Here is a 23,211-nt window from a genome sequence, read left to right as displayed (position 1 = left end):
CACCTCTGTGGCCCAGTTGCTAATCCTGCCATGACAAAATTAAATTAAATCTACAGTCAAAAAGCATAAGGAAAATAAAAATGTGATTTTTTTTCCCCCTAACCACCTTTTAACAGAACTAGTTATCATTGAGAAGCTCCTCATCTTCCGCCTTTGTGTTCATTTCACACCATCATTTTTGGTCAGAGAGACTAGCTGTGCTTTGCTCTTACTATCCTCCTTTCCAGCTCACCTCAGGGACAAGCAGAGCAAAAGCAGCATCTCTGAGACATCAACAAGTGTAGGTGGCCAAAAACACTGCCACTCTTTGCAAGTACAGATGTTGGTACAAATACCATACGTGAAGGACCTTGCATGTACACCTGGTTATTTGCAGACCATAAGCCAAAAATTAATCGACCTAGCATTTTGCCAATAAGAGTGAAATACCCAGAAGTAGGAGTGGAGAATAGGAGGTGGCATTTGGCTTTAACACTGCCCATCCTGAACACCTCTGCAGCCCCTGGAAGGAGGGTGAGAGCTGGGTGTTGCACATCAAGGAAGCAGAAAGCAAGAGACAGTCCAGGCAAGAATAATTAAAAGCAATGGTCAGAATTTCCTTGTCCTGGGGAGAGTGATGGGTTGAGGGCAGCAGGGTTGCTGCTCGGACCCAGTCCAAGTAGTGCTGAACCTCAAAACAACATCAAAGCCCAACATGCAGTGTTCTGTAACTGGGATCTCACCTTTGTTTTGAGGAAGAGAAAGGGTGGGTTGCAAAGGAGATAAAATAGGAGGGAAATTTCAACATTCTTATACAAGCATCCCTAAAGGCACATGCATCTTTCAATGGAGGGAGGGAGTGTTACTGAGGCCAGCCCTACTCTCAGCACCTGTTTGCTGCTAAGAGAACTGAAAACCAAAATGTTCATAGTCAAGTGAAAGGCTGTGATCCAGAAGGAGAATATTCTCTTTAATTACTTAAATTTAAGCAGTTGGAATTCTGTATTTTTAGTTCCCTAAACTTGATTGGTTGGAATTCTGTATCTGAGTATCATTTTATTTTGCCATTTGAAATGAAGAATTTACCTATTAGAAAATTTATATGTATCATGAAAGTGGAACATCATGTCCTTGGTTTAGTTACTTTCCATCAGAGCAGGCTTTCTTCCCCTTTCTGCTGTACACTTAGAAAATAGTAAGGACGTTATACATTACGTTAATTCTGGGCATGAGTGAGTGCAGGATGGAGAACAGGAAGATGCTACTGCTCAGAATTCAGTAAAATGTAAACTCAAATGGGGTGGATGGTGCTGCTTTTGTTTTTCCCAGCTCAGGTCCAGGAAGATGAGAGCCCAGGGCTGGGATGAGCTGAGTTGTTGGACAAGAAGCCTTAGACATTAAGAGACAAAAGATTGAACAGCGTGGAAGGGTACCTGGGTTTCTTCTCCATCTTTTGCTCAGTCTGGTGATATGGTTCCCAAGGCCCATTTTTATTTTATGATCTGTAGGTCAATTTTTTTAAAAAGTAAAACACAAACATAATTTCTAGAGCAATTGGAAATAGTTACTGATAGCATATGAAATTAAGAATTTTGTTGTTGACAATGTTATAAAATTGGCATTGTTTAGTTTATAGTTCCTCTTCTCAAAACATAGATTTAAATCATGTTTGTTTTGAAAGCTGCCAGAGTCTATCCATAGTACTACTAGTTATAGTATAGAATTCTGTGCACAGTTTAAGACATCTAAGAGAGTTTGTTAGCAAAACACCAAAATTCTTCACCTCTGACACAGTCCTAACACATGGTCCCCAGGATGTTGTATAGGATTTTCTGTTCAAATGTATGTGTTATCTCTGATACTGTCTGCACCTGTAAGATTAAAAAGTTCATGTCTCAGGGGAAGAGAGTGCTCCAGAACTTGGCAGAGTTCCCACATGATATCTATTTATTTGGAATATTTTTAGGCTGTTGACTAATTTACTGCATCTAACATGGTAGGATAGCTTAGTAGTGTGAATGGCTCAGCTGAGTGCTTTAGGGGTGACTGTTTTTAATGTGGTAATAGGGCCAAAAGAGGTTATTTTAGACTGTGGACACTGACTTTGTCAAGCTGGCCAATGGATGATGATAAAGATTTGACCAGTGTTTGGAGAAAAACAACTTAATCCATTTTAATCAATTCAACAGGTGTTTTTGAGAAAATACTATGAGCTCAGCACTTTTCCGGAATGGGAGTGGGAGTGCAGTACCCAGAGAACCAGGTCAAGGACCAAACCTAGTTGGGGAGATAGGAAAAATTCAAAACACAGTAAAGGCACAAGATTCAGTAATCATAACAGCAACAGTGGTTTGAGTGCAGCACTGAGTGGAGTACCTCACACGAATTCCTCACTTCCTTCTCATAGCAAATCTGTAAGTCTCATTATCAGCTCCATTTTGTAGGTGGGACTTGGTGATGGTCAGTAACCTACCAGAGGTCTCTCAAATAGCAACTGCCACAATGGGTCCCCAGTGCATGTCCTCCTGAGCTGGAAACATCCCATCATATGCACTCTTTGTGACAGGTGACTAACTGACAAACAGGAACCATTGGGCCAGCAAGTAAAAACAGAGGTGGAAGGGAAGGATCAAATTTAGGGTTGAGCAGAGGGCTCTGGAAAGGCTGGACCTTGACCCAGGGAAAGATTTGGATAGGCAGAGGGAGTGGAGAAGATTCCAGGTGGGAGGAGTGGTGGGAGCCACAGCCGAGGGGCAAGTGTCATTATAACCAGATGAAGTGAGGGCTGCACTTTAGAGTTTAGAAAAGTGCTTTCATGTCTGCAGTCCATGATTTGTATAGTATTCCTGTGAAGTGGTCAGGGCAGATGCTGTTATTCTGTTATTCCCATAACCCAGAGGAGGAAACTGAAGCTCAGAGTTAAGTGACTTTCTCATAAATAGCAGACCCAGGAGTAAACCCATTTCTCCTTTCCAGAGATCTTTTCACTACACCATGTTGAGCCAGGCAAATTCAAAGGTCACTCAGGAGCCCTTAGCTGGTAGCAAGGAACTTTTGGAAAGCATTTTAATGAGCCAATTTATTACTCATAGCCATAATGCAAACATTTAACAAAATCTCCTTATCTTAGATTTTGTTTTAGATTTACTATTATGGTCTATAACTTTGAAACGTGTCTATTTTCAGGTGTTCAGACTCATTCATGTATTCATTCAACAAATATTTATTGAATTCCGATTACATGCCAGACCCTATTTTAGTTCCTTTATATTCACTTCAGTTTTACAACTGTCAGAAGATGAAGCTTGGTGTCTCGGTGTAGAATAGCCATGCCAACTGAGCAGAGTCAAGATCTCTGAATTGTTTAATCTCTTGTCAGTGACTTTCTCAATGACAGCTGCCTCACCAGGGTCCCCGGAATTTCTTTAAAGGTGAAACCCAAAAAATTGCTACCCACTTTTTCAAGTTAGGGAGTTAACTCCTAATCCCAATGTAACTCTCCTCCCTGGAGAAATGGGCAGGTCCTTTGTGAAATGAAAGGGCCCTTTCCCTATCCCCAAGTGGCCTGGGTGGGTCCCACCTGGTTCTTGTTGGGGAGTGGGGAGTTGGGTCCTCCTTCCAAGAGGAAGGGGGCCCTGATGTTTCTCCACACCTGTGACTGGAGTTCCCAGAGTGAGAAGCAACCTCAAATGAAATGAAGATCCAAAATGGCCTGAGTGTCTCTTGGGGTTAGGAATGACACCATAATAGTAGGCGTCATTTAGGGAGAGTTTGCTGTGTGCCACGCACTATGCAAGAATTTTGTATATTATCCCATTAATCCCATGACCGATTATGTAAAACTTAAACAATTGTCCCTTTCCAGCCCTCCCCTGCTCATGACCTAAAACACTCTCATATTCTGGGCCTGGAAGGTAACAAATTCTTATACCCACCTCTGATGTGAGCAGCCCTTGTTTGTTAGCAGCTGTCTAGGATATCACAGGCCTAAGAAGTAAAATATGCTGGGCCTGAAAGATGCTGCATGAGCACTTTAATAAGCTCTTTAATGCCCAAGAACATATTGTTATTCCCACTTTATGGATGAGGAATTTGAGGGTTTCAAAAATTAAATCAGTGGCACAACCAGGATAAAACCAAGTCTGTCAGTCTCCAAAACCATGCTCTTAACCACATGGAATGCTTTGCTCAAGTGAACCCCCATGTGGAAGCCCCAGTATGTTCCACAGGTGAAGGGTTGTGGGGCTGCCTGAGGAGAGTTGACCACCTGGAGTGCCTGTGCTGTGTCCCACACTCCTCTGCCTCCCCCACTCTGAGGGCCTCAGCAGAACTTCCCAGGTGCCCTCATCACAAGGAAGGGCCTCTTGTCCGGAGGCTCCTAAGATTTCCCACAACACTACAAGGATACCAGGCTCTCCCATGAGTCTGAAGATGGCTTCACAACAATTGCAAACAGTCAAAGTTGAGAGCCTTTGAGGAAGCTTCAGCAAAGGTGGCTGCTTTGCACGTAAGTGCACATATAACTGTGTGTCTGTGGCTGCAGATGCAGACTTACACTCCAAGATGTTCCTTATTGCCACAAGTCTGGGGGGTCCTGCAGTGAGGCCTGTCTCAGACTTTCATGGATCACTTAGCTAATATCACAACCACCCCACAAGGTAGGCATTATATCTGTGACACAAATGGGACGCTGAGCCCAGAGATGAAGATCACACAGTGATTAGCTGGCCATGCTCTAAAGCCAGTCTTTTGAACCCAGTCCTGTGCTCTTCATGGTGGCAGAGCTGCCTTGGCCCTTGCTGGCCCCTGCCATTCCCCTACACAGCCGATCTGAGAGCAGAACTCCTCGACCTTTCCCCTGCAAGGTTGGGCTTCCAGATGTAATGGGGGCACTGCCGGGAGAAGGAAGGAAAGCCCAGGACCTGTTGGGAAGAAAGGAAGTAAAGCTTAACCTCTCCTGCATGCCGGGCACTTCCCATGCTGTGTCTCATGGCACCCTCACACCCTCACAAATTATTGTTACTGCCAATTTTAGATGGAAAAGCAGACCTTTGGAAATGTCAGGTAGCTCGTAGATGAGAGCCTGGATCTGGACATGGCTTCCCACGTTCTGTCTGCCATGCAGCCTCTGAGGAAATGACCATTCCCCTCCTCCCTTTGCTGCTCACTGTCTGTATCTAGCTCACCTTGCCAACCTTGTCTCTTCTTCTTTCTTACTGAAAGCTGTTGCTTGTGTCAGCCAGTCTCTTGCTAAAGCACCTGCCCCAGGTCCTGATCCTTCCCATGTCTTATCCCATTCCCAGACTCCATCTATCGCAATCTTGTCTCTCCTATCTGTTTCTAAAGCCCAATTCAAACATTACATAGGTCTGGAAGCCTTTTCCCTATGAATAGCATAGTAGAAAAAAGTGAGGTTTAAAGTCAGAAAACCTTGGTTTAGATCTCTGGTTAGCAGCTACTAACATCTTGGACAAAACTCTTGAGAGGTTTTCTTTATCTTATGTAATAGAACAGTAACACTGGCTCATCAGGTCCCCCGCAGCAAACAGGAAATTCTACATGGTAAAACACTTGTTCAAAGTAGAAAATGCTGCATTCTTAGTTTTATTAGCCCTTTCTCCTCTCTCCCTCTGAACTAGAAATTATCTTTTCTTCTCAATACCTTAGCACTGAATAATAACATCATGCTTTTAAGGCGCTCACCAAGTACTACCTAAGATTTACTTATTTTCATACATGGCTTTATTATGCTCCAAGTCACCCTACAAATGTCCTGCTTTGCTCCCAAACCTGAATATTGCCACATTGAATTGTGGTGGTTTATTTGCACCATCTCTCCTCATGTAAATTATAAGAACACAGAGAATATGTGGCCTGGATTCTTTATTGTGTCCTTTGGAGCACCTAGCACAGTGTTGTGTTCATAATAGGTACCTAGATTATAGGTGCTCAAATCTTCATTATCTAAATGCATGACTATATTGGATACTGTTGTGTAGGACTCTGAAGGTTTGTTTTAAAATATATTGCTAAGTTGAGATTGTAGAGCCATTTAGTGAGCCAAATTATACCTCATTTAACTGGAAGAAATGTTTGTAATAAACTCAACTAGTGTAGAGATTTGGAATCTCTGATGTTGATTTGTGAGATACAACTTGAAATATTTTTCTTGTCAAATCTAGAAAAGACCACACAGGAGAGGAACTCAAATTTGAAAGCCAGTGACATTTTGGAAACCAAAATTGAAAAATAGCATATGCTCGACTGGTTCTGTATTCTGCTGTAACATTGGTACATCTTTCGAGAGGGGGGCTTAAGATGGTATTGACCTGATTATTAACTGATTTTGGCATTGTCTATTTCTCAAGTTCCATATGAAGCAAGTTTTTCTACCTTAATTTCAGAAAATAAAGCCATGGCTTAAACAACAACAGACCTTGGCACATGTCATATTTGTGGGGGAACAGGCCCCTGCACGTAGCTGCTCACCGAGGCCTGTGAGGGAGAGGCACCTCATTCTGTTTCTCATAAAGACTTGGTGAGGTTCCGCAATGACTCTATAAGTAAGTGTGTGCTAATGTGATGTTAGTTTGCTTTTCCTCCACTGATTTTGACCAAATCATATTTTTAAAATTTTCCACAAAGAACAGACTCTTAAGGAGATGTATTAACAATTTAGCTTCTCCAGTTCCCATGGGAATGTGGATTTTTACCTTTGGAAGAAAATAATATGGCCATCTATAAGATAAAATAAAGATTTTGGAACTGTGTGTTTTACATCTCAAAGTTAAAAATAGACCTAGGATGTTTACACAGCAAGTCCATTATTCTTATAAGTCACAGATTATTGGAGAGAAGAGTGCCTGGAAAACAATTAACTGTAGGACTCTCTACTGCACTGGGTCCTGCTTCTCAGTTGGGGAGAGCTTCTATGCTTGGAGAACCACACTAACTCCGCTGCCACCAAGCCAGGCCTTAAACTCCAGGAGGATAGAAGCTCCCTAATTTGGGACCTTGTCCTATGTATCTCTTCATCTGGCCATTAACTTACACAATAAAATATACTCTTGAGAGGGAGAAGCCAAGATGGCGGCGTGAGTAGGGCAGCAGAAGTCTCCTCCCAAAACCATATATATATTTGAATATACAACAAATACAACTACGCCTAACAGAGAGACCAGAAGATACAGTACAACAGCCAGGCTATATCTACATCTGCAAGAACTCAGCATCCCATGAAAAGGGTAAGATACAAGCCATGGCCCTGTGGGACCTGAACACATCCCCTACCCCAGCTCACCAGCAGGAGGAAATGAGTTGGAGTGAGGAGGGAGTGGAAGCACAGGACTGCTAAACAACCAGTCCTAGTAATCTGCACCAGGGGCACAGACACACATTGCATGGTGTACTGGATATTAGAGAAATGGAAAAGTAAAATCTGCAAGTGCGTCCCCACAGCCGGCTCCCCTGGGACAAAGGAAAAGTGGGTGCTTTTAGAAAGTCTTAAAGGGACAGAGGCTTAACAGCAGGACGGAATCATCCTGGCACACTCAGCCCAGCAGGCTGGGAAGCCTAAGGAAATTCAGGTCCCCCAACCCCCTGGATGGCAATGCAGCTTTGAAGCCCCTCACGGTGATAAGCAGCCTGCCATTCGTTCCCCCGGCCAGCGCTGCTCCACCACAGTGGCGGAACAGTCAGAGAGTGGCCCTGCCCACAGCAACCGCGCAGAGTCTCCTCCCAGCGCACACCTACCCAGGCCAGACCCACAGGCTGCCACCGGCATGCAGCTGCCCGGCACAGAGGAGGCTGGGGCAAGACGTGAAGGGGCACGGTTCTCGCAGGAGAACACACCCGGCATGGCTACCACTCCCTGCAGGGCTCTGGGCTACCCCGAGCGCTGCCCCACCCATAGCAGCTCAGGGAAATAACCCAGAGGCTGCTCCCAGTGTGCAAGTAAGTGACACAGGCAGCAGAGAAGGGCAAGGTGACTAGCAAGCAGGAAGGGACTTTGTTCTCCCAGCTGACACACATGCCACCTGCCTACAACTACCTCTATTGCCATGAAAAGGCAGAAGAATCTGGTCCAGTTGAGAATCACCCAGACAGCCCCAGAGAGAGGGCCTGGGGAGATAGATATAACCAATCTTCCTGAAAAAGAATTCAAAATAAAGGTCATAACCATGCTGATGGACCTGCAGAGAAATATGTAAGAGCTAAGGGATGAAGTCAGGAGGGAGATTACAGAAATGAAACAATATCTGGAAGGACTTAAGAGCAGACTGGATCAGGTGCAAGAGACTGTTAATGGAATAGAAATCAGAGAACAGAAATACAGAGAAGCTGAGGCAGAGAGAGATAAAAGGATCTCTAGGCATGAAAGAATATTAAGACAACTGTGTGACCAATCCAAACGGAACAATATTCACATTATAGGGGTACCAGAAGAAGAAGACAGAGGAAAAGGGATAGAAATTGTCTTTAAAGAAATAATTGCTGAAAACTTCCCCAAACTGGGGGAGGAAATAGTCTCTCAGACCATGGAAGCCCACAGATCTCCTAACACAAGGGACCCAAGGAGGGTAACACCAAGAAATATAATAATTAAAATGGCAAAGATCAAAGACAAGGACGAGTATTAAAGGCAGCCAGAGAGAGAAAAAAGATCACCTACAAAAGAAAACCCATCAGGCTGTCATCAGACTTCTCAACAGAAACCTTACAGGCCAGAAGAGAATGGCATGATATATTTAATGCAATGAAACAGAAGGGCCTTGAACCAACTATACTGTATCCAGCACAATTATCATTTAAATATGAAGGAGGGATTAAACAATTCCCAGACAAGCAAAAGTTGAGGGAATTTGCCTCCCACAAACTACCTCTACAGGATATTGTAAAGGGAATGCTCTAGATGGAAGCACTCCTAAGGCTAAATAGATGTCACCAGAGAAAATGAAATCACAGCAAAGAAAGCAGACCAACCAAATACTAACTAAAGGCAAAAAATAAAATTACAACTATGCACAAAAGCAGTCAAAGGAAACACAAAAGAGTACAGAATAAAACACCTAACATATGAAGAATGGAGGAGGAGGAATAAGAAGGAAGAGAAATAAAGAATCATCACACTGTTTATAATACCTTAATAACCAAGTTAAGTTAGATGATTAGATAGTAAAGAAGCTATCCTTGAACCTTTGGTAACCACAAATCTAAAGCCTGCAATGGCAATAAGTAAATATCTTTCAATAATCACCCTAAATGTAAATGGACTGAATGCATCAATCAAAAGACACAGAGTAAAGGAATGGATAAAAAAGCAAGACCCATCTATATGCTGCTTGCAAGAGACTCACCTCAAACCCAAAGACATACACAGACTAAAAGTGAAGGGATGGAAAAAGATATTTCATGCAAACAATAGGGAGAAAAAAGTAGGTGTTGCAGTATTTGTAACAGACAAAATAGACTTCAAAACAAAGAAAGTAACAAGAAATAAAGAAGGACATTACATAATGATAAAGAGGGGAGTCCAACAAGAGGATATAACCATTATAAATATATATGCGCCAATACAGGAGCACCAACATATGTGAAACAAACACTAACAGAATTAAAGGAGAAAATAGAATGCAATGCATTCGTTCTAGACTTCAACACACCACTCACTCCAAAGGACAGATCCACCAGACAGAAAAGAAGTAAGGACACAGAGGCACTGAACAACACACTAGAACAGATGGACCTAACAGACATCTACAGAACTCTACACCCAAAAGCAGCAGGGTACTCATTCTTCTCAAGTGCACATGGAACATTTTCAAGAATAGACCACATACTAGGCCACAAAAAGAGCCTCAGTAAATTCAAAAAGATTGAAATTCTACCAACCAACTTTTCAGACCACAAAGGTATAAAACTAGAAATAAATTGTACAAAGAAAACAAAAAGGCTCACAAACACATGGAGGATTAACAACATGCTCCTAAACAATCAATGGATCAATGACCAAATTAAAACAGACATCAAGCAATATATGGAAACAAATGACAACAACAGCGCAAAACCCCAACTTCTCTGGGACGCAGTGAAGGCAGTTCTAAGAGGAAAGTATATAGCAATCCAGGCCTATTTAAAAAAGGAAGAACAATCCCAAATGAATAGTCTAAAGTCACAATTATTGAAACTGGAAAAAAAAGAACAAATGTGACCCAAAGTCAGCAGAAGGAGGGACATAATAAAGATCAGAGTAAAAATAAATAAAATTGAGAAGAATAAAATAATAGAAAAAAAATCAATGAAACCAAGAGCTGGTTCTTTGAGAAAATAAACAAAATAGATAAGCCACTAGCCAGACTTATTAAGAGAAAAAGAGAATCTACACACATAAACAGAATCAGAAATGAGAAAGGGAAAATTACAACGGACCCCACAGAAATACAAAGAATTATTAGAGAATACTATGAAAATCTATTTGCTAACAAGCTGGAAAACCTAAAAGAAATGGACAACTTCCTAGAAAAATACAACTGTCCAAGACTGACCAAGGAAGAAACAGAAAATCTAAACAGACCAATTACCAGCAAAGAAATTGAATTGGTAATCAAAAAATTACCCAAGAACAAAACCCTCGGGCCAGATGGATTCACCATTAAATTTTATCAGACCCACAGAGAAGACATAATACCCATTCTCCTTACAGTTTTCCATTCTGTGAAGCTAGAATCACTCTAATACCAAAACCAGGCAAAGACCCCACAAAAAAAGAAAATTACAGACCAATATCCCTGATGAACATAGATGCAAAAATACTCAACAAAATATGAACAAACTGAATTCAAAAATACATCAAGAGGATCATACACCATGACCAAGTGGGGTTCATCTCAGAGATGCAAGGATGGTACAACATTCAAAAATCCATCAACATCATCCACCACATCAACAAAAAGGACAAAAACCACATGATCATCTCCACAGATGCTGAAAAAGCATTTGACAAAATTCAACATCCTTTCATGATAAAAACTCTCAACAAAATGGGTATAGAGGGCAAGTACCTCAACATAAGAAAGGCCATATATGACAAAGCCACAGCCAACATCATACTTAACAGCGAGAAGCTGAAAGCCCTTTCTTTAAGATTGGGAATAAGACAAGGATGCCCACTCTCTCCACCTTTATTCAACATAGTTCTGGAGGTCCTCACCACGGCAATCAGATAGCACAAATAAATAAAAGGCATTCAGATCAGCAAGGAACAGGTTAAACTGTCATTGTTTGCAGATGACATGATATTGTACATAAAAAACCCTAAAGAATCCACTCCAAAACTACTAGATCTAAAAGCTGAATTCAGCAAAGTTGCAGGATACAAAATTAATACACAGAAATCTGTTGCTTTCCTATGCACTAATGATGAACTAGCAGAAAGAGAAATCGGGAAAACAATTCCATTCACAATTGCATCAAAAGAACAAAATACCTAGGAATAAACCTAACCAAGGAAGTGAAAGACCTATACCCTGAAAACTCCAAGACACTCTTAAGAGAAATTAAACAGGACACTAACAAATAGAAAATCATCCCATGCTCTGGGCTAGGAAGAATTAATATTGTCAAAATGGCCATCCTGCCCAAAGTAATATACAGATTCGATGCAATCCCTATCAAAATACCAACAGCATTCTTCAACAAACTGGAGCAAATAGTTCTAAAATTCATATGGAACCACAAAAGACCCCAAACAGCCAAAGCAATCCTGAGAAGGAAGAATAAAGCAGGGGGGGATCTCGCTTCCCAATTTCAAGCTCTACTACAAAGCCACAGTAATCAAGACAATTTGGTACTGGCACAAGAACAGACCCACAGACCAATTAAACAGAATAGAGAGTCCAGATATTAACCCAAGCATATATGGTCAATTAATATATGATAAGGAGCCATGGACATACAATGGGGAAATGACAGCCTCTTCAACAGCTGGTGTTGGCAAAACTGGACAGCTACATGCAAGAGAGTGAAACTGGATCATTGTCTAACCCTATACCCAAAAGTAAATTCAAAATGGATCAAAGACCTGAATGTAAGTCATGAAACCATAAAACTCCTAGGAAAAAACATAGGCAAAAATCTCTTGGACATAAACTTGAGTGACTTCTTCACTAACATATCTCCCCAGACAAGGGAAACAAAAGCAAAAATGAACAAGTGGGACTATATCAAGCTGAAAAGCTTCTGTACAGCAAAGGACACCATCAATAGAACAAAAAGGTATCCTACAGTATGGGAGAATATATTCATAAATGACAGATTTGATAAAGGGTTGACATCCAAAATATATAAAGAGCTCACGTACCTCAACAAACAATAAGCAAATAAGCCAGTTAAAAAATGAATGGGCACAGGATCTGAACAGACAGTTCTCCAAAGAAGAAATTCAGATGGCCAACAGGCACATGAAAAGATGCTCCACATCACTAATCATCAGAGAAATGCAAATTAAAACCACAATGAGCTATCACCTCAGACCAGTTAGGATGGCCAACATCCAAAAGACAAACAACGACAAATCTTGGCAAGGTTGTAGAGAAAGGGGAACCCTCCTACACTGTTGGTGGGAATGTAAACTAGTTCAACCATTGTGGAAAGCAGTATGGAGGTTCTTCAAAAAACTAAATATAGAAATACCATTTGACCCAGGAATTCCACTCCTAGGAATTTACCCTGCGAATGCAGCAGCCCAGTTTGAAATAGACATATGCACCCCTATGTTTATCACAGCACTATTTACAATAGCCAAGACATGGAAGCAACCTAAGTGTCCATCAGCAGATGAATGGGTAAAGAAGATGTGGTACATATACACAACGGAATATTATTCAGCCATTGGAAGAAAACAAATCCTACCCTTTGCAACAACATGGATGGAGCCAGAGGGTATTATGCTCAGTGAAATAAGCCAGGTAGAGAAAGACAAGTATTGGATGATTTCACTCATCTGTGGAGTATAAGAACAAAGAAAAAACTGAAGGAACAAAACAGCAGCAGAATCACAGAACCCAAGAATGGACTAACAGTTACCAAAAGAAAAGGGACTGGGGAGGATGGCTGGGAAGGGAGGGATAAGGGGGAAAAAAAGGGGGGCATTACTATTAGCAGACATAATTGAGTGGGGGGCATGGCGAGGGCTGTATAACACAGAACACCTTAGCATCTTACTATGCTGCTGGACAGTGTCTGTATTGGGATATGTGGGGGGGACTTGGTGATGGGGGGAGTCTATTAAACATAATGTTCTTCATGTAATTGTAGATTAATGATACCAAAATTAAAAAAAAAAAGAAATAACCGCAGGAGCCGCCGTGGTGGACCTGGGGAGGAGCCAACATCAAACCTACAGTGATTTATCCAGCGGGTGCTTTAGGTTTCTTAGAATGTTGTGCGTAACTTATGCTCCTCTGCCTGATCCTTTTCATTGTCTGTGGCTTTCACATTTGGACTTCCAAATATATCCATCCAAAATATATTAAGTATGACTCCTAAGTATGACAGACTCTGAGCCTATTCCTGACACTTTCCTTCTGCCTCCCACACTTCAGCCATACCTAACCACTTTCATTCCAGTGCGCCCTACTTCCTCTCTCCTTAGTGGCTGCACATACCTCCTTCTCTGCTTGGAATTCTGCTCTTGAACCATCCTCCCTCTTTGCTTGGCCCTCTCATCCCTAAAGACTCCAAGGTGATGTGACTTCCCTCCAGTCAGTCTTCTCTGATTTCCCTCTCCCCTCTCCTCCACAGCACCCAGACCCATGTATGTCTCTATCAGAGCAAAAGCCTTACTAGGTTACATCTATTATCTCTCCCCGTGACTTGTAAACTCTCCAAAGATCATCTCTGTGTCCCCACCACCAGCACCATCCCCATCATAGTAAATGTCAGGAGATACTTGGTGAATAATGTAGTGGGGGGCATGGGGACTTCAAAATAAAGTGGTGGAGTCTGCCATTTCAAAACATTACTATTCAACTCCTTACTTCTAAGCTCCCTACCTGGCTCTGAGAGGTGAAAATGTACACGTCCTTCTTAGTAGCTAACTGGACCTCACACATCAGGAGTAAATAAGTCAACACTGGCAATGGAATGTTTATTCTTCATCACATGTTTTTTCTTTTTTGTTAGGTAAATGGCAGGCCCCCTTTTAAAGTTTAACTCTGACGTAGGATGCACTCTGTGCTCTTGTGTGTATACCAGCCTCTGCCCCCAGTGCCTGCACTGTGCAGGCACCTGTGGAACACTGCACTGCTGTGGCCAGGCCTCTGCTCTGCTGGTGTCTGTCTAGAATGACATCTACCACCGTTGTCTTTATGATCCACTGTTTATTGCTTGAGTCTCAGCTTGAATTCCTGCAGGCAAGACACAGTTTACTGTGGCCCTAGTGCCCAATACCAGCACAGAGTATACTCTCAATAGCTATTTTTGAGTAAATGGATGAGTGTCATGTGAAAACATGGAAAATGTAGTTTTTCTGTTACATTGTCCCTTAGCCTTGCATTTTTGTAAAATTCTTTACATTTTATATGTAGGTCGTATTTGAGATATTATTCCGCTAGCCATAACATCACTTATCTGCTGATCCAAAAAGGCCGGTCTATTGAGTGGAGGCGCTCTTCTTGTGCAGGGCTGCCCTGCACACTGCAGGAGGCCTTGATCCCACCCTGTGACTGTTGGCAGCATAAGTATCCATAAATGTCTGGAGCACCCCACCTAGTCACTGTGAGGATCAGAAACACCACCTACACCTGGGAGCTGGAGCATGGTCCTTAGCCGGCCAAGGTTGTGGGGGCATTTAGCCTTGAACAGAGAAAAACGATTGCGTTGCCATAGTCTGGATGTCCTTCCTTGTCATCTCCCAGATACCTGTCTGAAGGGGAACAAATGCAAGGCCATAATGAACCAGTTTAGCTGCATCACCATACTCAGAAGTGAGAGGTCAAAGGACACATTCCACTCACGGTCAGGTCACCATGCCTCCTTTCTGTGCAAAGGACAGCTTATTACATGCATATTTGATCATATATTTTAAAATCATTAAGAAGTTTAGACAGATTTTCCTTCACTATTCTAGACAGCGTCCTTGTGAATAAGAACTCATAAAATTATTTTCTTAATATTGCTTTTTTTCCCATGTGCAAATATACTGTGTTAAATGGATTCCAAGAGTTTTACAATTTTTTTTTATTTGGAAACCAAATTTTATATCTGAAAGGTTAATGGAGAAAACTAATTATGCTATCTGGTAACCAAATATGTGATGAGACATTTGTCTCTATAATTAACAGCAAGGAACTTTTATAGTTTTATAAAATCCAGTGCTACATGAGTATTCTATGAGCATTTGTTTGGATGAGGTGTCCAAAACAGAGATGTTTATGGATGATATAAAGTTGAATTGAAATGTAATGCAGGTGTCTGTGCATCTCACAGCATATCTCATTGTTGAAATGGAAGCCAGAAGATTAATAACTTTACTTTGTCATGATAAAATAAGTAATGTGTTCTTGGAACAGTGGTATGGTACATAAGTTACTCAGTAATTCCAAGAATTTATTCTGTTCCAGGAATAATATCCTAACAATTTATTTTTACAGAAAAAGTTGATGCAACATAATAGCCTATGAAGTTGCTTGTATGGCTAATGGAATTATATCTCAAATATAACTTTACACCTATATATAAAATGTAAAGAATCCCACGAAAATGCAAGGAGAAGGTACAGCTTAAAAGTAAAAAGTCAGGAGATGTAAAAGTTAGGGTTCTTCTGTTAACATTAATTCATCCGTATTGCACATATATAATGTTTTCAATTACTATCAAGACTTTAATGGGTACCTTAATAAGCATTGTATGAAATGTGGTTGAGGAGTTGCTGCAGAAATGTTAGCTTTAGCAGTCTCTGGAAGTTCGCTGTCTTGCTGTTGAATTCCCCTCTGGGAGAGAGAGCCTAATGCCTGTTGCAGCACAGAGATGTGTGGCCGGAGTCTGACCTGTCTTTCTTTCTCTTACTTTGGTCCTTTTGGGTGAGCAGCTTAGTCTTATCCTCTGTTAAATGGGGGAAATAATTCCCTGTCTATCATCTCTGATGAACAGGGAAGATGATGAAGATGAGATGTGTTCCTTTGGGAAAGTTTTCCTAAGAAGACATGATTGGAGGTAAGCCCCTGGTGGCCTCTGCTTGCCCACCCCACACTCTGTAGAAATGACTTTCTTCCACAGATATCACAGAAGTTGGTTTATGTCTGGCACATCAGTAGTGTTTTGGGTTTTTTTGTTTGTTTGGTTTTGTTTTGTTTTCCTCAGCTGTAGCTTTCCAGTGTGTCTGATGCTAGAATTTACTTATTCTTGTATTTGTTTTGCAGATACTTATTGAGTAGCCATTAGTGCCAGGCTAGGATATTTTAAGGCCCATTCGGTTGTGGTAAGGGAAATTGAGGATTCTAGGGATGATAGAGCAGGGGGGGCCTCCTCAGGCCTGAGAGGCTAGGGGGAGATGGTATTTAAGTTGAAACCTGAAGGCAAAGTATGGGGATGGGTGAGGATGTGTGAAGGCCAGGAAGTGAGAGCACTTAAGGCCTTCTTCACAGCTAAAGTCAAGGCCCTCGGGCTCTCCATCATAGTCACTAGTTGGATTCAGATTTCATTGTCCTGAAGTGAGGTCTGGGCACTGGCACTTTTAACAAGTTGTCCAGGTGACCCTAATGTGCAGCCATACCTGACAGCCACCAGTTTAGAATAGGAAGGGGTGTGGCAAGAGCCAAGGCTGGAGAAATAGGCAGAGGGGGTGGATGTGGAGGGCCAGCTAAGCCATGGTGGGGAGCCAGGCTCCGTCTGAGTTTGTTGGCATTCGCTGAGGTGTGCCATATAATGAGATTTGCATCTTTGAACAATCAATGTGGGTGGCTTCAGGGTGGAATATAGATTGCAGGGAAGCAACACTGAAGTCTTTGGCAGTAGCCCTACCAAGTGATAACAGGAATGAGGGGTGGAGAGAAGTGGAAGGATTCAGAAGAAATTTGGAAGTCCTAATAAGCAGGACTCAGTGGTTAGTTGGCTGGGAGAGGAAGGGAAAGAGAGAGAAGTCCCAGGTTCTGGCTTGGACAGCTGCATTGGTGCTATTTATTAAGGCTCAGGAATGGTCATCATAAAATACTTTCTTTATGTGATTTTAAGGTTATTTATTAAATGTCCAAGTGGGCCTATCCAACAGGTGACTGCATGTATGATTCTGGGGCCCCAAAGTGGAATTAGGGCTGGAGTCCTCGCATACAAATGGTCACTGGAGCCAGGAGAGGATGGGTAGATCCAGAAAGTGTGTGGAGAGTGAAAAGCCTGCCCAAGACAGCATCCTGAAACCTCCACATTCAAGGCAGTGTTCTTCACACCAGGGGTGGTGACCTGTAAGTGGGTCGTGAAATCAACTTAACCATTTGTCAACAAGACTAAACAATAAAAATAAAAAAAGAAAAGAAAAATGTCAGAGCACATTGCATACAAGAAGGATAAATTCATGGAACTGTTGTTTGAGATATACATGTGTGTATGCATGTTTAAGTCATCATGAAATATTTATCTCTTGCTGTGAACCATGGTCAAAAAAAACTCGGAACTCATTGGTTTAAGCTGTGGTCGCCTTGCCCTGGAGATTTCTCGTTAGCCTTACTCAGGGAAGGCAGCCCCTCTCTAGCTGTGTTTGGGCCTAGAGGTATCAGAGTTCCTTGAGATTCTTGGAAGAAGGTGCTGTGAATATGATCCATTTTTCATTATCATTAACGTTATTTACAATGAAGATGAAACTATGACAGCATGTACATTTAACTTGGAATTCTTAAAAAATTTAAGTTACCAAAGAAATGTAGTATAGCCAGTATTTAATCATACTTAACTGATCTGTGATATATGTAAATTAACATCTCAGGAGGGGGGTTTGCACTTCTTTATTAGCTTTCCTTTAGAAGTTTTCTGTATAGTACATCAGAGGATCAACATTTTAAATTATATTGAAAAGGATTATCTCTTTCAAAACAGTAAATTATGAACATTTGAACTCTTACTGAGTGAAGGCAAGCTTTTGGTTATACTACTAAAAAAAAAAAAAAAAAGAAAGGAAGAAAAAGGAAGCAGCTCTTAATCTACAGTCTTGTTATATTTCTCCTATGTGTATTGTCAGCCTTTGAAGACTTCTGCTATAGGTTTTGCAAAATCATGACCATGAATAAACTTACTCTACTTTTTCCAAATTTTAGTATTTGCCCTTTGTAGAATAAGTCCACATGAACCATGTTTCCAATTTAAAAGGAAATGTCTAAGCCTTATTTTTAGTTTAAAACAGTACAGCTAAATTAGAATCCATAAAAACAGTTTGGTCCAATGATTTCATTGTTTCTAGCACATGTGTTAACATAACTAGGTGGTTAAGGTGCTAACTAGTTCAAAGAGCACCCAGCACAAGTCATGACAGCGTACTCGATACCATGCAGCTCAACTGTTTTGTGAATGGAGTCCTTCCTGCCATCAGTTAGTTCTGTGAGCAATTTAGTAGCATAGTGAAGCTCATGGACCTTGGAACCTGAAGAGTCCAGTTTAAATCATGAGTCTCAAAAATCTCTGTTTTACATGGATGGAGCTAGAGGGTATTATGCTCAGTGAAATAAGCCAGGCAGAGAAAGACAAGTACCAAATGATTTCACTCATATGTGGAGTATAAGAACAAAAGAAAACTGAAGGAACAAAACAGCAGCAGAAGCACAGAACCCAAGAATGGACTAACAGTTACCAAAGGGAAAGGGACTGGGGAGGACGGGTGGGAAGGGAGGGATAAGGGTGGGAAGAAAAGAAAGGGGGCATTACAATTAACATGTATAGTGTGTGTGGGAGCACGGGGAGGGCTGTGCAACACAGAGAAGACAAATAGTGATTTTACAGCATCTTACTGTGTTGATGGACAGTGACTGTGAACGGGTATGTGGGGGGGACTTGGTGAAGGGGAGAGCCTAGTAAACATAATGTCCTTCATATAATTGTAGATTAATGATACCAAAATAAAATTTTTTTAAAAATCTCTTTTTTTTCCTGGGTGAAATGTATTCATCAATATTTGAACCTCTCAGCTTGTTATCAGGATTAAATGTAGGCAGAGTGGTTGATGGGGGTCTGGTACATAGTAAGTGCCCCATAAATGGTAGCTTTAGCATTTACGCCCCTACACATGGCCAAAGTCCTTTAAAAAATACATGGCTTGTAATGAGCTTCAAGAGAAAGTGGTCTTAGGAATGAACAGCCAGGGTCACAAAATGTACCATACCCAGGCACCCTCCTTTCTTGACTTTCTTGCCATGTCTTTAGCCACCTATTACTCACTCCTAACCAACTTCATCTTTCCTGGATAACATTATAGAAGATATTTTTATGTCCAAAGCTGCCACTACCAGTTGCCTTATATCCAGCTAGAGTACCACAGGGAGAAGATTGCACATAATTCTTCCAGATTACTTATGTCTTAGACAAATATAGTAACATATTTATTTTAAAACCATTTTTAAAGTTAAAATTTACAAAGTTGAAAACATGTTACGAAGGGTGAAAGATTCTGCACACTCTGCTATAATAACCAACTAGTAGGGTGTGTAAAGAATCTGTGTATGTCTGTTACACTAAAAGGAAGGTGGAATCATGCTAATAAAGCTGTGCAACTTTTTCACTTAACTACATTTCCACTTATTCCACACAGATTAAGTGCTTAGTTTGCGCCAGGCAGATAGGCCTTGGTTATCTAGTAGTGGATGAGATAATAAAGACCTCAGCTGTCATGAAGTTCATATTTCATCATGCACACACTTTCAAATCACTACCACACAGCCTATTTTATTCTTTACATGTATTTAAAGATATCCCATAATTCCGTTATACTGATGTGCCAAACTCAGTTTTCTCATGCTGCACTGATAAATGTTTGGGTTGTTCCCAACATTTCACAAGGAGAGTGATGCTACAGTGAGTATCCTTGTGCATATTTCCTGGGTACCTGTTTGAATGTGCCTGTAGTATAAATTCCTGTAAGTAGAATTGCTGAATTTCTCTCCAGAAAGGCTCTCTACCAACAGCACACAGGAGTGACCATCACCCTGTACCTTCACCAAAAATGGGCTTTATGACTCTATAACAGTCTTCACGAAATTAATAGACAAAGAATTTCCCATTATTTAATTCTCATTACATTAAATAGGGAGATTAAGAGATTTAAACTACTTCTTTCTCTTATGAATTACATGTCCACATCCTTTGCCCATTTTTCCATTGTTAGTATTTGTCCTCTTCATTGATTTTTGAGACCTTTCCTGTATATTTGCAATTTTAACTGTTTGGCTCGATTCTTTTTTTTTTTAATTGAGGTATCATTGACATACAATCTTATGTTGGTTTCAAGTACAGAACACAGTGGTTCACCAGTTACCCACATTCTTAAACCCTCATCCCCACAACTGTGGTCACTATCTGTCAACATAGGAAGAAGTTTACAGAATCATTGGCTATATTCTCCATGCTGTACTATCTGCCTGACCAACTTATATTATGATTGAGAATTTTTGTGCCCCTTTGTGCCCTTCATCATCCTCCTCTCCCACCCACACCAACCCCTTCTTCTAGTCACTTCTCAGTGTCTGAGTCCACTGCTGTTTTGCTTACTTTGCTGTGTTTTTATATTCCACACATGAAATCATATGGTATTTGTCTTTCTCCACCTGGATTATTTCTCTGAGCATATTACACTCTAGATCCATCCATGTTGTTGCAAATGGCAGGATTTATTTTTCTGGCTGAGTAATATTCCACTGTGTATATGCACCATGTCTTCTTTATCCATTCATCTATTGATAGACACTTGGGTTGCTTCCATGTCTTGGCTATTGTAAATAATGTGGCAATAAACATAGGGGTGCATATATCTTTTCAAATCAACGATTTTGTTTCCTTCAGGTAAATTCCTAGAAGTGGAATTACTGGGTCGTATGGTTATTTCTATTTTTAGTTTTAGTGCTTTTCACAGTGGCTGCACCCATCAACATTCCCACCAATGGTGTAGGAGTATTCCCTTCTCTCTACTGGCTCAATTATTCTTGAACAGTACTTGAAGTGGTGGCAACTAACCAACTCACTTGCTGACTCTGGAGTTACACATCAAAGGAATAACTGTGCGATATATACTATCAGGGAACAGTTTTCCATGATATGGGAACCTTTAGGGGAGAGATAAGTGGATAAACTCTTTGAATTGGTGGGTAGTTCTAGCTGGGTCTGATCACTCTCTCAGGAAAAACCATTGATTTCCTGTCATTTCTAGGATAAAGTAAAAACACCCACGTCCTTCTGGCTTTACTTTGCCCATTAACCACTTTGAATGCCAACTGAGTTAACTTTCTCATCATTGCCACTTTTTTTTTGCCTTCAGTCTTTGTTCAGTGCTGTTCCCTTTTCTCTTCCAAAAAGTGCCCATGGAAATGCTAGCCACCTTTTATTCACCAACTCAAATATTACCATCTTCTTGAATCTAACTACCATCCTTCCAGTTTCAAATGATCTCTTCCTCTCAATTCCTGGGACACTTGTAATCTATGCCACATCCAAGGCTTTTATCATATATTCCCTGGGTTTTGTCTGTTCAGTCATGGACACTGTAAGTCTCTTCCTAGAAAGTGTAGCTGAGGACGTTTAAAAGCCTTACTTAAAAAGCAGTAGCCCTTTTTCTTTCATAGTTGTCCAGCCCACATCCCTCTGGACGGTGCATTTTAAAGGGACAGACGTGTAATGGGGGGTGCCCAGTGTTGTTCCATGGGCTACGGGAATCTGCACGTCTCGGTGAGTGGGGAGCAGAGTATAACATTTGCATTTATTTTTTAAGGGAAAACTTAAAGACATCAGAGAATATTGTTCCTTTTTCTCCTTTTAGGACTTTGCCCTGAACTTTCCATAGCTGTTTCTTCCCCTTTGTCTGTAGGTGTTCTTTAAAGGACACATTTGAGAAGCAGTGTGACAGCCCATTTTGAGTCATTGGTTTTGATGAGTTTCCTGGTATTCCTTTGTTCTTTGGCCCCTACTTTCTGTCTCCAGTCCTTCTTGTGGCCTATTTTCCAGCTAGAATCCATGGTGTTCTCCTTTGGTACCTGTCCTGGCTTCACATCCTCAACCTTGATTAAAAAGAGTGCCAGCTTACCACCCTGGCTGCAAGGCGCCCATGTGGGGCAAGCCTGCCCATTCATTAGAAGAGAGGCATTGTGTTCTTAGGGTTGTTTGTGCATTGACTTGTCTCCTCTGCTGGACTGTAAACTCCTGAAGAGGAGAGACTTTATCTTAGGTTTTTTTCTTTTTCTTTTTTTTTTGGTTATACCATGTAACTGTTTATTGAATGGATGAATGAACCTGATATTATCTAAATAGATTTGAAAAGAACTTAGCTGTCCTTTAAATGAAAATGCCATGTATACACTGGCTGCTTGTTTTCCACCTATGACTTTCAGTTTAACAGGGTCCTCAGACATGTGGCAGCGCATTTGCAGTCTAGATTCTCCTTATCGTAGAATTTAATTCCACCCAAAAAATGATCCTGTAGCCACCGTTTGCCTCCTTCCTTCTCTGTGGCATTTAGACTCTGCAGTGTGCTGCCCTTGGAGTCTTGAACGTACTCCAGGGACTGTTTCAGGAATGCGGCTTCTGGCACACTCTCTTCCACAGAGCTTTGCTTATCTTTATTTATTGGGGTCCCACTAAAGGTTACCTTGGGAAAAGGGGCTCACTTGGCAACTATTGATCATTCTATAAACTGATGCTTTTCAGGCCATTTTTGCTGAGTTAGAATCTCAGGCTTGCATGTGCTTTGTAAGCAGGGCTCTTGTCCCTGAGGGTGACCAGGTGGGACCTTGATAACATCAGCATGTCAGTATGGGTTTGGAATGAGAGCCAACCTCAGGTCTCCTTATAGCACAGAGTCTATTTCAAATTCCTCTGCTTTTAGACTCACTGGCTGATTTGTGGTGAGGAAATCTGCAGCACAGGTACAAAGAACCCTGTCCCCTTCTTCCTGTTCTTTCTCTCATTGCTATCATTTCACAGGCAGAAGTTGAGTCTTTTCTAGAACATGGCTCCATGCTGTTACTAGTATTTGAGAGGAGATGTTTGGAC

General features: G+C 41.3%; 1 protein-coding gene across 4 annotated transcripts in view; it reads left to right on the top strand.

Annotated features, from left to right (window-relative positions):
- BEND7 (BEN domain containing 7) overlaps nucleotides 1-23,211 on the top strand; it is a 97,769-nt gene that overhangs the window by 3,349 nt on the left and 71,209 nt on the right. The gene's annotated exons all lie outside the window — the stretch shown is intronic.

This window comes from Manis pentadactyla, chromosome 3 (genome assembly GCF_030020395.1).
Source record: "Manis pentadactyla isolate mManPen7 chromosome 3, mManPen7.hap1, whole genome shotgun sequence".
Lineage (NCBI taxonomy): Eukaryota > Metazoa > Chordata > Mammalia > Pholidota > Manidae > Manis > Manis pentadactyla.
The sequence above is the reverse complement of the archived record's forward strand: the minus strand, read 5'-3'. Positions and strand labels throughout refer to the sequence as shown.